This window comes from Hordeum vulgare, chromosome 4H (genome assembly GCF_904849725.1).
Source record: "Hordeum vulgare subsp. vulgare chromosome 4H, MorexV3_pseudomolecules_assembly, whole genome shotgun sequence".
Taxonomy (NCBI): domain Eukaryota; kingdom Viridiplantae; phylum Streptophyta; class Magnoliopsida; order Poales; family Poaceae; genus Hordeum; species Hordeum vulgare.
The window spans coordinates 318964946-318981038 of NC_058521.1; positions in this window are offsets into that span (position 1 = coordinate 318964946).

Consider the following 16093-nt stretch of genomic DNA (forward strand, 5'->3'; position numbering starts at 1 on the left):
AATATTATATGTCGATGACATATTCCTGATTGGAAACAATGTGGAGTTTTTAGAGAGCGTAAAAGATTACTTGAATAAATGGTTTTCAATGAAGGACCTAGGAGAAGTTGCTTACATATTAGGCATTAAGATCTATAGGGATAGATCGAGACGCCTAATAGGACTTTCACAAAGTACATACCTTGATAAAGTTTTGAAGAAGTTCAAAATGGAGCAGTCCAAGAGGGGGTTCTTGCCAGTATTACAAGGTATAAAGTTGAGTAAGACTTAGTGTCCAGTAAATGCGGAAGATAGAGAAAAGATGTGTACCGTCCCCTATGCTTCATCCATAGGGTCTATCATGTATGCAATGTTGTGCACTAGACCGGACGTCAGCCTGGCCATAAGTATGGCAGGCAGGTTTCAAAGTAATCCAGGAGTGGATCACTGGACGGCGGTCAAGAATATTCTGAAGTACCTGAAAATGGCTAAGAAATGTTTCTCGTTTATGGAGGTGACGAAGAGCTCGTCGTAAAGGGTTACGTCGACACAAGCTTTGAAACTGATTCGGAGGGTTCTATGTCTCAACCCAGATACATATTTATTCTTAATGGGGGTGCGGTAAGGTGGTGCAGTTCCAAGCAAAGCGTCGTAGCAGATTCTACATGTGAAGCGGAGTACATGGCTGCCACGGAGGCAGCTAAGGAGGGTGTCTGGATGAAGCAGTTCATGACGGATCTTGGAGCGGTGCCGAGCGCACTAAATGCAATAACTCTGTTTTGTGACAACACTGGTGCCATTGCTTCAGCAAAGGAACCAAGGTTTCGCAAGAAGACCAGACACATCAAACGACGCTTCAACCTCATCCACGACTACGTCGAACGAGAGTACGTAAATATTGGCAAAGTGCACACGAATCTCAATGTAGCAGATCCGCTGACTAAACCTCTTCCACGAGCGAAGCATGATCAACACCAAAACTGTATGGGTGTTAGATTCACTCCAATGTAAATCGCATGGCGATGTGAGACTAGAATATTAACTCTAGTGCAAGAGGGAATGATAAAATAGTTATTATTGTATTTCCTGTTTCAAGACAATCGTTTATTATCCATGCTACAATTGAATTGAATGAACGCAAAGATACATGTGTGGATATATAGACAAATCAATGACCCTAGTAAGCCTCTAGTTGGCTAGCAAGTTGATCAAGGAAGCTTAAGGTTTTCTGACCATATGCAAGTGTTGTTACTTGATAAATGGATCACATCATTAGGAGAATGATGTGATGGACAAGACCCAAATTATAAACGTAGCATGTGATCATGTCATTTTGTTGCTATTGTTTTCTGCGTGTCAAGTATTCACTCCTACGACCATGAGAGCATGTAACTCACTTACACCGGAGGAATACCTTGTGTGTATCAAATGTCACAACATTACTGGGTGACTATAAAGGAGCTCTAGAGGTATCTCCGAAGGTGTCCGTTGAGTTAGCATGGATCAAGACTGGGATTTGTCACTCCGTGTGACGGAGAGGTATCTCGGGGCTCACTCGATAATACAACATCACATCTAAGCCTTGCATGCAATGTGACTCAAGAGTAAGTCACCTGATCTTGTATTACGAAACGAGTAAAGAGACTTGCCGGTAACAATATTGAAATAGGTATGAAGATACCGACGATCAAATCGCGGGCAAGTAACATACCGAAGGACAATGGGAATGTTATACGGGATTATACGAATCCTTGGCACAGAGGTTCAACCGATAAGATCTTTGTAGAATATGTAGGATACAATATGGACATCTAGGTCCCGCTATTGGATATTGACCGAGGAGTGTCTCGGGTCATGTCTGCATAGTTCTCGACCCCGCAAGGTCTGCACACTTAAGGTTCGGTGACGTTTTAGTATAGTTGAGTTATATGTGTTTGTGACCGAAGGTTATTTGGAGTCACGAATGAGATCACAGACGTCACGAGGGTTTCTGGAATGGTCCAGGAACAAAGATTCATATATAGGATAGTTTCATTTGGTCACCGGAAAGATTTTGGGCATTACCGACACTGTACCGGGAGTGACGAATGGGTTCTAGGTATTCACCGGGAGGGGCCCACCCACCCGGGAGTGAGCTTAGTAGCACTAGGGTGGCACATCAGCCTTTAGTGGGCTGGTGAGGCCAGCCGAAGTGGGCTATGGCGCCACAAGAAGAAAAACCAAAGGAAAAAAAGGAAAGAGGGAGGTGGGAAGAAAGGAGTGGACTCCTTCCCCCAAACCGAATTGGGGTAGGAGTCCACCTCCTCCTCTCGTCCTGCGCCCTTGGGGCTCTCTTGAGCCACAATGCTAGCCCCTCCCCTCCTCCTATATATATACTGGTGGTTTTAGGGCTTTTGAGACATAACTTTGCCACGTGCAACTCAAACCTATACCACGTAGTTCTTCCTCTAGATTAGATTTCTACAGAGCTCGGGCGAAGCCCTGCAGGAATAGATCATCACCACCACTGGCGCACCGTCAAGCTGCCGGAGAACACATCTACTTCCCCGTCTCTCTTGCTAGATCAAGAAGGCAGAGATCGTCATCGAGCTGTACGTGTGCTGAACGAGGAGGTGTCGTCCGTTTGGTGCTAGATCGGGACGGATCGTGGGACGACGTGATTTGAATCACGAAGTTGTACCACTACATCAACCACGTTTCTTAACACTTCTCGCTTAGCGATCTACAAGGGTATGTGGATCCAATCTCCCTCTCGTAGATGAACATCACCATGATAGGTCTTCGTGTGCCTAGGAATTTTTTTGTTTCCCATGCAACGTTCCCCAACAAAAAACACATATGGAGAAATATGCTCTAATAGCTTGTGAAATACAAGCATCGCTACAGGTGATAAAATCTTACCATAGTCAACCCCATGTACTTGTGAAAACCCCTTTGCAACAAGTCGAGATTTATACACGGTGACATTACCATCCGCGTTTTCTTCCTCTTAAAGATACATTTGTTCTGAATAGCCTTCCGACCATCAGGTAAAACTTCCAAAGTCCATACTTTGTTTTCATACATGGATCCTATCTCGGATTTCATGGCCCCTAGCAATTTGTCGAATTCAGGGCCCACTAACGCTTCCCCATAGCTCGTAGGTTCATTGTTGTCCAACAATATGACCTGCAAGACAAGATTATCGTTCCACTCTGAAATAGTATGTGTCCTTGTCGACCAAGGAGGTTCGGTAGTAACTTGATCTGAAGCTCCCTGATCATCATCTAGCTTCCTCTTCAACTTGTGTAGACATCACAGAAACATCTTCCTGTGTCGTGTTACTCTCTAATTGAAGTGTGAGTTGAATAAACTCATCAAGTTCTATCTTCCTCCCACTCAATTCTTTCAAGAGAAACTCTTTCTCCATAAAGGACCCGTTCTTAGAAATGGACACTTTGCCTTCGGATCTAACGTAGAAGGTATACCCAACTATTACCTTTGGGTTTCCTATGAAGACGCACTTATCTGCTTCCGGTTCGATCTTATCAGGCTGAAGCCTTTTAACATAAGTGTCACAGCCCCAAAGTTTAAGAAAAACGAGCTTAGGTTTCTTGCCAAATGATAACCCATACGGTGTCATCTCAAGGATTTAGATGGTCCCCTATTTGAACTGAATGCAACCGTGGGTAATGCATATGTGGGGACCCCGACTTACGAGTCGAGACCGCCGTGCTCAATGATCCTAGAGATCAATGCTCACCAAACACAGATACCGAATGAAAGAGTCTTACATCCATACATATCGTTTGATACAATAAATGACCACCTCGGTCGGGTCTTACATATATAGGGCCTTATAGGCCAACGCACCAAACTGGACCAATAGCGGAATTATTGGTTGAAAGCGTGAACCCATGCCATCAGCCTTAACCTACAGGCATTCTGACTGGGAAGCGTCCTAGCTCGCAAGAACGTCACGGAGTTAATCTGCACCATATCTTGTTCTCTCACACCTGGTCAATGAAATAACCAGTGGCAAGCCAATGAGTACTTTGAATATACTCGCAAACAGCCCATGATATGAACAACGAAAGTGAAGGATAACAATATCATGCATCTTTGCTGTAACTCATCTCGGGGAAATGATCATGAATATGCATCAAGTTAAAGAATTACTCCTGAAGAACAGGTTACAGATATCAATATATCTGTTGAGGGCAGAACAATCCGGGTTCACCATATATGCCAGGTCACCGAACTTGGTCATATCCTCAATATATGAGTTGAGGGCTAAACCATCCGGGTTCACCCTATATGCCAAGTCACTAAACTTGGTCATATTATTACTTTCATAACAACACCTTTTCCAACACCACACACACTCACTCACATACACTTGGTTTATGTAGAAATATCAGGACGTAGTTTAAGCAGGATTACCCAACTGTCCTTGACCGTGGACACGGCTATTCGAATAGTTTACACTCTGCAGAGGTAGTACGCTGGACCCACGAGATCCGGGAAACTTCCGTGTCTTCCACGACTCGCGGTATATCACATACCCGAGGTAAGTACCCAATCAATGCCTTTCCCCTGACGATACTAGACAAAGAGATCCACTCGATTGGTACCCAGCCCACATGTCGTATGTCTTACGAGCACCAACTCTGGACAGTACCGACCATGCGGGGACCAACGGTGTGACTGGAACTCATAAAAATTGCATAGTCGTCCTACCCGGCACGACCCCATCATGAGAGTGACCACAAATCACTCCCGCACTAGTAATGTGGCTCTTTGCTAGCACCGACCAGAGTAATTAACATAGCCACGTCCCATAAGGGGTAACGTGGTCATACTGGTAAGGTTGGGATGGTCGACACATCATAAATCTAATCCCATTTCCGAAACCTTACTCACACAAATACCGGGTGCATCACTTCACCAAAAGTGACCACCTAACTCATCATCACCCTCGGGCATTAGTGGCACCCGACGGGGTTTTCACAAACACTTACTTTGTGACAACATCATGCTTATGATAGAAGTACTGCTACTTTTACTTGTCAACATGGTATTAGCATGACCCTCAAGGGGTAGAGTCAAGCTCAATGCAAATGCTCCGGAGGAGCCTTCGGTAAAATCATATCAAATGATTACCGGCACTTATGATCATATGCAACGGAATGCTTGCCATTATAACATGCAAAGTAACATATTCTCAGTCATGGTCAAAGGGTTGCTTGCCTTGATCACGTAAGTCCTCGGGGTCTTCTAGGTCTTCCGCTCCACTTCCGAATAATTCGTCTACCCGTCACTATCGTTGGAAACAACCACATTAAGCCACACATCAAGCATAAATAAAAGTGTTCTAAAAATAGAAGTTTTATTTTTCTTCGACCTCTCTGGTCATAAGAAAAATACCTGAATCATTGCCAAGGGGTTTGAATCATCAGGGGTGTCTAAATGGAAGGAAGGAGGAATAGGTGATTATTGAAGAAGCCAACATAATCATTGTGTTAAAAATGAGTGAGGCACCCATTTAACAGATAATGATTTTAGAAATATTTAGGAAGTGGTCTCACTGGATTTGGAGTTGGTATGAATATACTAGGAATTTCTAATGTGGAATAAATAGAAATAGGAAGCTATTCAGTTATAGCAACAGAAATAAGTCACACAAAAATGTTGACTAGGGTTCTAAAAATAGGGAATGATTTTAGAAGGCTCTGGAATTTGGAATCACTCCATTTGGAGTGGAATTGGAACCTCTAGGATTTTCACCAAGTGGGGTTTAAATTGCCCAAAAGTGCATTTTAAGTAAATACCACAGAAAACCTTCCTGGAAAAATGTGCAAAGCACATGTGTGGACAGAGCTTGAATTTAGGAACCTGTAGCAATTTGAATCATGCAATTTGGAGTTAGTATGAATTTTGGATCGATTAATGAAGATTGCAGATAAATAAAAAGGGAAAGTGGCCTCCAGACTTAGCTATCCTGCGCACTAGGCACTAGTTAGGCCTTCGGGCCAGCCCACTGGCTTGGCTTGGCCAGCCGAGCCACGCAGGAGGCGCCCTAGCGCGAAATGCACTTCCCGCGCAGGGAGATGGCATCCCACCGAGGCGCAGCCACTTAAGGGGTCCGGCCCCACCTAGCGGCCTAGCCAGTCGGCTGACCAGCGGGGCCCGCGGCCTTTCTTCAACCTCCCGCCGCGGGAGGGAGCAGGGAAGACCGGCGGCGGCTGCTAGTGCCTCCGGTCCACTGCTTCGGGCGGGCTACCCATCGGGGCTCGGGGCGGAGCACCGCACCCATCCAGGTGCCGCTTGCCTGCCAAGACGAGCCGCCGTGGCGTAGGGCAACTGGTGGCGGGATCGGTCGCCGGCCCTCTTTGGCGTCTACACCAGGGCGATGGGGGGGAGTTAGAGGCGAGGGGGAGAAGCTTACCTGGCCAGGAGGAGCTCCAGGAGGGCTAGATGCGAGAGGGGATCCCCGTGGTTGGCCGGCTCTGAGAGAAGTCCTCCGGTGGTGCTTCGGCCATGGTAGAAAGAGGAGGGAAGGAGGGAATGGGGAGCTGGAGGGGACCCGGGATGGATCCCAGGAGGAGAGGAGAGGTGCCCCCAGCTGCTAATGTTCAAGGGGAGGAGGAGATGATAGAGGGAAAGGAGGGAGAGAGCTTAGGAGCCCTTTGGAGCTCTGAGAGTACGGGTAGACACGCGTGCCAAAGAGGTTTTCGAGGCAAGCTGGCGTCGGGGAGAGCTTGGACTAGTCAAAGGGGATGCTCTGGTGCTCTGAGACATGATGAAACGGTGGGACACGCCCTGGAGAAAGAAGGCAAGGTACAGAGCACCATTTCTGCATGCCAGGGAGGTGGTCACCATGGCCACTCACGTCCACATGGCACACAAGACCAGTCAAACATGTCTGGCACGTAGGGCACCCATGCAGGAGGGAGACTCTGGAGTTTGGAAGCATCTGAGGCTGGTTAGGGATGAGTTCTACTGTTGTTAAGTTTGCAACAACAAACTTAAGGTGCGCAGATAGGGCACTAACTTGAGAGATACTGGAAGAAAAGCATGTCTAGCAGTCTTAGGCATGGAAGGACTTCCTTACTGCAAAGTTTTAGCTCAAACAAAGAAGGGTAGCTACTACTTGCTGTTCAAAGCCATGAGTCAGCCAGAAATCCATTTGTAGAAGTTCTGCTCATTTCCTCCACATGAGCATGCCATATCTTTGCTCTAAATGAACCCTTGGCATATAATAGATGCTCTGGAAAGAGTTGGGGTGATAGATTAAGAAGAAGAATGGAAAGAGAGGTAAAACAGTGCTGCCAAGGGTGAAAATGAGAGAAAGTTACAAAGGAACCTTCTCCAATAATTGACCAGTGGCCATGGAAAAGTTACTGGAGGTAAAATATGACTATGTGAGGTTGTGGTAGAAAGTTGAGCTCAAGGGTAAAAGTGGAAGGGGCAAAAGAAGCAAAATTAGTGAGTGCACACAAGGAGTTTGATCTGTGGTTGGGCTACCAGATGAATTCCAATGGCTATGAAACTTAACAGGGTCAAATAATAGATGAAAGTAGGCTTGCAGACCAAATTTGGGATTTGGTGGAGAAGTTTCCCAATGTAGACTTGGGAAACCCATGAGGGCAGAAATGACTTTCTGCCTACAACCCTATTCAAATCAATTCCCACAAATCCAATATTTGGTGTAGGGGCATTACTTGAGAATTAAGGCATGCACAAAAAGTTTGAGGTCAATTAAAGAAACTTTATAATGTAAAGTTTACCAAAGCGAGAAATCAACAGAGAGGGTTTTGAGGGTCTTAGGGAAAGTTCATCTATTCTCCTTGGTGTACCACTTAGTGTGGATGCCTTATTGGAGTATTACAACATGTCCACCAAATTTGAGCACAATTGGAGACACTTCAAAATGTAGAGTTGCTCAAATTTGATTCTGGACAGATAGGGTTTTAGATTGGTTAGGGGAGCCAATTCAACTTGGATTGGAATGAAACTAGGCAAGATCATCAATAATATCATAGATGACATGATAGAATTTTACTGGAATTTTATTGAGAATATTTCTAATAGAAATATTTCAAAAGCTTGAAATAGGTAGGAATGGTTTTGGAGGGGTTTTTCCCAATATTTTGAATATGACCATGTGTTGAAACTCATATATGTGGAATAAATATATCCACTAAGTTTCCCTAAATTTTCTTAAATATTTTGAAAGCAATAAAAATAACTTTCCTTCATAGGAGACCAGTTCTAGCCTTAGGGAAGGGCTTTTAAATAAAATAATAAAATAACTTTTAAAATAATAATATGGTGGTTTTTGGAAGACATTTTGATAATAGGTTTTAAATAAAATAATTGGTGCAAAAGAAATTCCCTAATTTGAGGACTTGTAGTACAAACCTCATCTCAGGGGTTTGAAAGTTTAATTCAAAGAAATGCTTTTTGGTGAAAATAATATTTGGTGAAAATAGATTTTTATCTTAAACACATGGCATGATTATTCGGCAGGAGATCTTGGGATGAGGAGGTGACTAGGAGGATGGCAAGGATTAATGGGGAGCAATCACATGCATTCAAGCAAACAGGCAAACAATAGTCACTCCAAGCATCACAAGCATTCACAAAAAAAATTAATTGGTCCTAAATTTGGAATTAAGTTAATTAATCAGGAAGGCCAAAAACTAGGGTGTGACAGACCTTACCCCCTTAAGAAAATCTCGTCCCCAAGATTTCTAGGCTAGGGGTTGGTGAGATACAAAATCTTGAGTTGGAGGTAGTCTTCATGTCCCCATGTTGTTGTTCTGGTTTTGAGGTGCTTGATGATACAACTTCAAATGTTTTGCACGTCCTCGCCTGATCGTGGGTGGGATCTAGCAATAAGTTATGCTTGACTAAGGTCAAAGGTTTGGTGAGCTAAGTCTGTGCAAGGTTCTGGCTTGCAAGTGTATTCCGAAGTCAGAATACGTGGCAAGATGGTGTGTCTGGGATCTGTTCCTGGGGCTTCGCATGCCGGTTAGTGACTTCAGGATGTTTCGTGTTAGAACGCACTGCCAAAGTCTTCGTGTAGCTTCCTGCTTACGGGGAAGTCCTTGGCTTCCTTTAGGCATGCAAACTATGGTCGCAATTAGTCTTCGAAGGCTTCTCGTGGAAGGGTCCGGGTTGTGTCTCACCCATGAGTCTAAGGTCGGAGGCTCAGAGTCCAGAACAGGTCCTGCCATCTTGGGGGTTTGCGAGGGTTTCTGGATGAGTTGGCTACCCAAGAGTATAGGCCAGTCATCCATTCCAAAGGTGTGCGGCTCAGCGGGTGGGTGAATCGCCTTTGGCAGGTCATCACCACGACATACTAGTACTCTCCTGCTTGATTTGGACCAAGGAAAGGTCGTCTGATTCTTTTGCTTGTCCAAAGGCTTCACCATCTTGAATTGTCGAGGCTTCTTGACGTCGTTGATGTGGTCGGTGCGCGGTCGGTGGTTGACTTCTGTTGCTTCATCGACGTTGTTGTTGTTTTCTCGCCACGGTGGTTCTTCGTCTAGACTTTAGCAGGATAGACTTCCATCGTCTTGGGTTGCTTCGAGAAGCCCGCCTTCTCGAGATAAGACTGTACCCTCAAGAGGCATAACAATCGCCGTTCCTGGGCTCATCCAAACAGGACTAAGGTGTTCTTCCTCTTACTGGGTGAATAAGTGCGTCATGAGGGAGGATGACAACATATTTTCCCCAAACAAGACATAAGCACATTGCTCAAGAGTCAGGTGAGGAGAACGGGACTTTCTATGGGCGGGTACTGGCCACATTTTAATGCCTTAGAGTCTTCTTTTATGGTCATAATCCGTCCATCTTGTGTCTCAGCGAAGCTTTAGGGTCTCATGGAACTTAGGATGTGGGCGAACAGTTATCATCTTAATTCTAAGCACACTCCTTAGATCCCAATAGTTCGACCTGAAATCTTGGAACGATATCACCTCATCTCACCACAGATACATCCCGCATGGTTAACTCCACACCGCTCATGCTAGCCAACTCCGGGTTGAGGGAAGAACTAAACCCAACACTACAAGTATGGTGTAGCCCCAAATGCACATGCATTACTATGCAAGAACCTCGGGGAGGTATCTATGCTGCTAAGGTTGCACTTGGATGCTACAAATCGAATGCCCAGCTAGATCATATAATGAACAGGGTACCGCATTAGTATATTAAGGAAACACGTAGTACACCAATCCAATATCTTGTTACCTTTCTAGGAATCCGATCGAGTGATCCATCAATCCGATCGGTCATTACTGGACCTATCACTCCTACAAATCCAACATTGATGGGTTTCTACATGATCTCTAGAGTCCTCATAATTCACATATTTCTGCAAGAATTATGTCATAGTATATCCACCAACTTCAATGATCATGGCCAGCTAATCTCCAAGGCCAACCACATAGGTTGCAAACCAATCTGACAACTCCAGTACACGCACTCTATATCCACCGAGAAACATGGTATCATGATCAAGATTATTGGGCTAAATCCAATTTATTACGAACCATATGGTTTCTGTCATCCTCAATACTCTATTAAGATTACCTATTTAAATCCAAGACTCAAATCCAATAAGAAGTCTACTTGATACTCCAACTCATTATGGTAAACACATCAAATCATGCCAACTACTTGCTAAAGTCATGTATACCACCGAGAGTGTTGTTGTTTGCGATAATGATCGTCCTACAAAATACAATCTTACTCCAAGGATATGTATGTTATGCTACTATATCTATTTGTTCCACCAAATTCATCTACCTATACAAGATTCTTATGATCCACCAAGATAGTCTAGCTATATCCTCAGGACTCATATCATCAAGACAATCTTTAGTCTAATACTCTATATCCGAGAACGATCCTCTTATGGCATCAAGGTTATAGTGCTAGCGTAAGATAGAAAGATACTTGTTCACGGTGATCACTCGTTCCATAAGGAACCCGGTGCTTAGCGGGGTTTATTGGGGACCTACACGTGTTCTGGCAAGTCCGTGCACTAGACACGTGACCAGAATTTTTTTGAGCCAGAAGGCTTGTGGAGGTTAGTCTGGTCTAGTGTGGTTTTCCAACCTTGAGGGAAAAGCTCACTCCTACGGGTTGCGTGCGGTTAAGCATAGCACAGTCAGTGTCTTCAGTGTCAGCCATCCCTTGAAGTGGATCCTTGGTGCATCTTGCCTTGCCGTCTTCAGTTGTCGAGAGGGGTGAGAGAGAGAGAGCATAGAGGGGAGTGTCTAAGGGTCTTAGTGCAATCAAACAAGCATTTGAAAGTCAACTCAAACAAGTGTAAAAATCATTTTGAACATCAAAATAAGACGAGTGATATAACTGCATGCTTGTTGCCTAAGCAAAAGTGCGACTTATATCAAAGCACAAACAAAAAAACAAACAACACATAACATGGTTCATCTGAACCATTTCACGGACCCGACTTCGCATAGGGGATTCACGACTGATCCTATCCTAGGTTCTGGGACTCGACAGTCGTGCTTGCTTCTTGCTCCGGAGAGGAGTCTCCTAAGTCTTCTGAACCTTCTCATGGTGTTGCCACGCCTCTTGTTGTCGCTTGCCAAAGCAATTCATTTGAATTGTAAAGGACTCTTGTTGTCTTCTCGGCCAGGAAGTTGCTGACGAAGGCGGTTCTTCATGGCTGTCATTGACAGGGTCTTCTGTTGTCTTCATGATCCTGTCATCGCTTCTTGTCTTCTGAGGCTTAGAGAGTCTCAAGTGGGCATCTTCATGCACTGATATTTGCAAGACATGATAGATTTCTGATTTGTCAATCATACTAGTTGCGATATCGACACCTAGAGCGGGGGATGAAGAGAACCGTTTTCCTGCTCACTAAGGCGAGGCGGACCAAATGGCGAGGTCCTCATTCAACTGTGGTGGTCGACACAATTCCTTATAACTGATAGGGTCGCTCTATTAGTGATGCAGATCAAGGTTTGCATATGTTATGTCCAGATTATCATAGGCGAAAGTGGCATCACTCTGGAACAGTGCCCGGGATTTCACCATCTTCTAAGTCTCGATGTCCTTGTTCCTCATGAAGGTACTTCTGTTGGTGTCGTCTGGTCGTAGAGTTGTTTTCTCTGTCTTTCAGCACAGGTGTTTGCGTGGAAAGGTTACTTCCTTCCGGGTTGTCCACAAGGATTTCAATTTATCCCGTGGTCAGAGGGCATCAGGTACTAGCGACCATTTGCAAGTTCTCAAAAAGTAGACGAGGAGTGTCAAGCAAATAAGAGTGGAATGCTAGAGCATAACGTTCACTTTCTTTGAAGATTTAGAAGAGTCGAGAAGACATATAGGTTTTGTAAGTATTTTGAAGGATCTGGAAAGCAGTTTTATCCTAACTAACGTCCGTGCTAAGTAAGGGCTTCCTACAGTGAGGATGGCTCTGATACCAGCTCTGTGGGGACCCCGACTTATGAGTCGAGACCGCCATACTCAGTGATCCCAGATATGAATGCTCACTGAACACAGATACCGAATAAAAGAGTCTTACATCCATACATACCGTTTGTTACAATAAATGACCACCTCGACCGGGTCTTACATATATAGGGCCTTATAGGCCAACACACCAAACTGGACCAATAGTGGAATTATTGGTTGAAAGCGTGAACCCATGCCATCAGCCTTAACCTACAGGCATTCTGACTAGGAAGCGTCCTCTCTCGCAAGAACGTCACGGAGTTAATCTTCACCATATCCTGTTCTCTCACACCTGGTCAATGAAATTACCAGTGGCAAGCGAATGAGTACTTTGAATGTACTAGCAAACAGCCCATGATATGAACAACGAAAGTGAAGGATAACAATATCATGCATCTTTGGTGTAACTCATCTGGGGGAAATGATCATGAATATGCATCAAGTTAAAGAATTACTCTTGAAGAACAGGTTACAGATATCAACATATCTGTTGAGGGCTGAACCATCCGGTTTCACCCTATATGCCAAGTCAACGAACTTGGTCATATCCTCAATATATCAGTTGAGGACTAAACCATCCGGGTTCACCCTATATGCCAATCCACCGAACTTGGTCATATTATTACTTTCATAACAACACCTTTTCCAACACCACACACACTCACTCACACACACTTGGTTTATGTAGAAATATCAGGACGTAGTTTAAGCAGGATTACCCAACTGTCCTTGATCGTGGACACGGCTATTCGAATAGTTTACACTCTGCAGAGGTAGTACGCTTGACCCACGAGATCCGGGAAACTTCCGTGTCGTCCACGACTCGCGGTATATCACATACCCGAGGTAAGTACCCGATCAATGCCTTTGCCCTGACGATACTAGACAAAGAGATCCACTCGATTGGTACCCAACCCACATGTCGTATGTCTTACGAGCACCAACTCTGGACAGTACCGACCATGCGGGGACCAACGGTGTGACTGGAACTCATAAAAATGGCATAGTCGTCCTACCCGGCATGACCCCATCACGAGAGTGACCACAAATCAATCCTGCCACTAGTAATGTGGCTCTTTGCTAGCACCGACCAGGGTAATTAACATAGTCCTGTCCCATAAGGGGTAACGTGGTCATACTGGTACAGTTGGGACGGTCAACACATCATAAATCTAATCCCATTTCCGAAACCTTACTCACACAAATACCGAGTGCATCACTTCACCAAAAGTGACCACCTAACTCATCATCACACTCGGGCATTAGTGGCACCTGACGGGGTTTTTATAAACTCTTACTTTGTGACAACATCAAGCTTATGATAGAAGTACTGCTACTTTTACTTGTCAACATGGTATTAGCATGACCCTCAAGGGGTAGAGTCAAGCTCAATGCAAATGCTCCAGAGGAGCCTTCGGTAAAATCATATCAAATGATTACCGACACTTATGATCATATGCAATGGAATACTTGCTATTATAACATGCAAAGTAACATATGCTCAGTCATGGTCAAAGGGCTGCTTGCCTTGCTCATGTAAGTCCTCGGGGTCTTCGAGGTCTTCCGATCCACTTCCGAATACTTTGTCTGCCCGTCACTATCGTCGGAAACAACCACAAAGCCACACATCAAGCATAAATAAAAGTGTTCTAAAAATAGAAGTTTTATTTTTCTTGGACATCTCTGGTCATAAGAAAAATACCTGAATCATTCCCAAGGGGTTTGAATCATCAGGGGTGTCTAAATGGAAGGAAGGAGGAATAGGTGATTATTGAAGAAGCCAACAGAATCATTCTGTTAAAAATGATTGGAGGCACCCATTTAAAAGAGAATGATTTTAGAAATATTTAGGAAGTGGTCTCACTGGATTTGGAGTTCATATCAATATACTAGGAATTTCTAATGTGGAATAAATAGCAATAGGAAGCTATGCAGTTATTGCAATAGAAATAAGTCACACAAAAATGTTGACTAGGGTTCGAAAAATAGGGAATGATTTTAGGAGGCTCTGGAATTTGGAATAACTCCATTTGGAGTGGAATTGGAACCTCTAGGATTTTCACAAAGTGGGGTTTTAATTGCCCAAAAGTGGATTTTAAATAAAATAACACAGAAAACCTTCGTGAAAAAATGTGCAATGCACATGTGTGGACAGAGCTTGAATTTAGGAACCTGTAGCAATTTGAATCATGCAATTTGGAGTTAGTATGAATTTTGGATGGATTTATGAAGATTGCAGATAAATAAAAAGGGAAAGTGGCCTCCAGACTTAGCTATCTTGCGCACTAGGCGCTAGTTAGGCCTTCGGGCCGGCCCACTGGCTTGGCTTGGCCAGCCGAGTTACGCAGGTGGCGCCCTAGCGCGAAATGCACATCCCGCGTAGGGAGACAACATCCGACCGAGGAGCAGCCACTTAAGTGGCGCGACCCCATCTGGCGGCCTAGCCAGCCGGCTGACGAGCGGTGCCCGCGGCGCCTTTCTTTAACCTCCCGCCGTGGAAGGGAACAAGGAAGACCGGCTGCGGCTGCTGGTGCCTCCGGTCCACTGCTTCGGGCGGGCTGCCCACCGGGGCTCGGGGTGGAGCGCCGCACCCATCCAGGTGTCGCTCGCCTGCCGAGAAGAGTCGTCGTGCCGTAGCGCGACAGGTGGCGGGATCGGTCGCCGGCCCTCTCTGGCGTCTACACCAGGGAGATGGGGGGAGTTAGAGGCGAGGGGGAGAAGCTTCCTTGGCCAGGAGGAGCTCCAGGAGGGCTAGAGGCGAGGTGGGATGCCCGTGGTTGGCCGACTCTGAGAGGAGTCCTCCCGCGGTGCTTCGGCCATGGTAGAAAGAGGAGGGACGGAGGGAATGGGGATCTCGAGGGGACCCGGGATGGATCCCAGGAGGAGAGGAGAAGTGCCCCCAGCTGCTAATGCTCAAGGGGAGGAGGAGATGATAGAGGGAAAGGATGGAGAGAGCTTAGGATCCCTCTGGAGCTCTGAGAGCGGGTAGACACGCGTGCCAGAGAGGTTTTGGAGGCAAGCTGGGGTCGGGGAGAGCTTGGACTAGTGAAAGGGGATGCTCTGGTGCTTTGAGACATGATGAAACTGTGGGACACGCCCTGGAGAAAGAAGACAAGGTGCAGAGCACCGTTTCTGCATGCCAGGGAGGTGGTCACCATGGCCACTCACGTCCACCTGGCACACAAGACCAGTCAAACATGTCTGGCACGTAGGGCACCCATGTAGGAGGGAGACTCTGGAGTTTGGGAGCATCTGACGCTGGTTAGGGATGAATTTGACTTCTGTTAAGTTTGCAACAACAAACTTAAGGTTGGCAGATAGGGCACTAACTTGAGAGATACTGGAAGAAAAGCATGTCTAGCAGTCTTAGGCATGGAAGGACTTCATTACTGCAAAGTTTCGGCTCAAACAAAGGAGGGTAGCTACTACTTGCTGTTCAAAGCCATGATTCAGCCAGAAATCCATTTGTAGAAGTGCTGCTCATTTTCTCCACATGAGCATGCCATATCTTTGCTCTAAATGAAGCCTTGGCATACAATAGATGCTCTGTAAAGAGTTGGGGGTGATAGCTTAAGCAGAAGAATGGAAAGAGAGGTAAAACAGTGCTGCCAAGGGTGCAAATGAGAGAAAGTTACAAAGG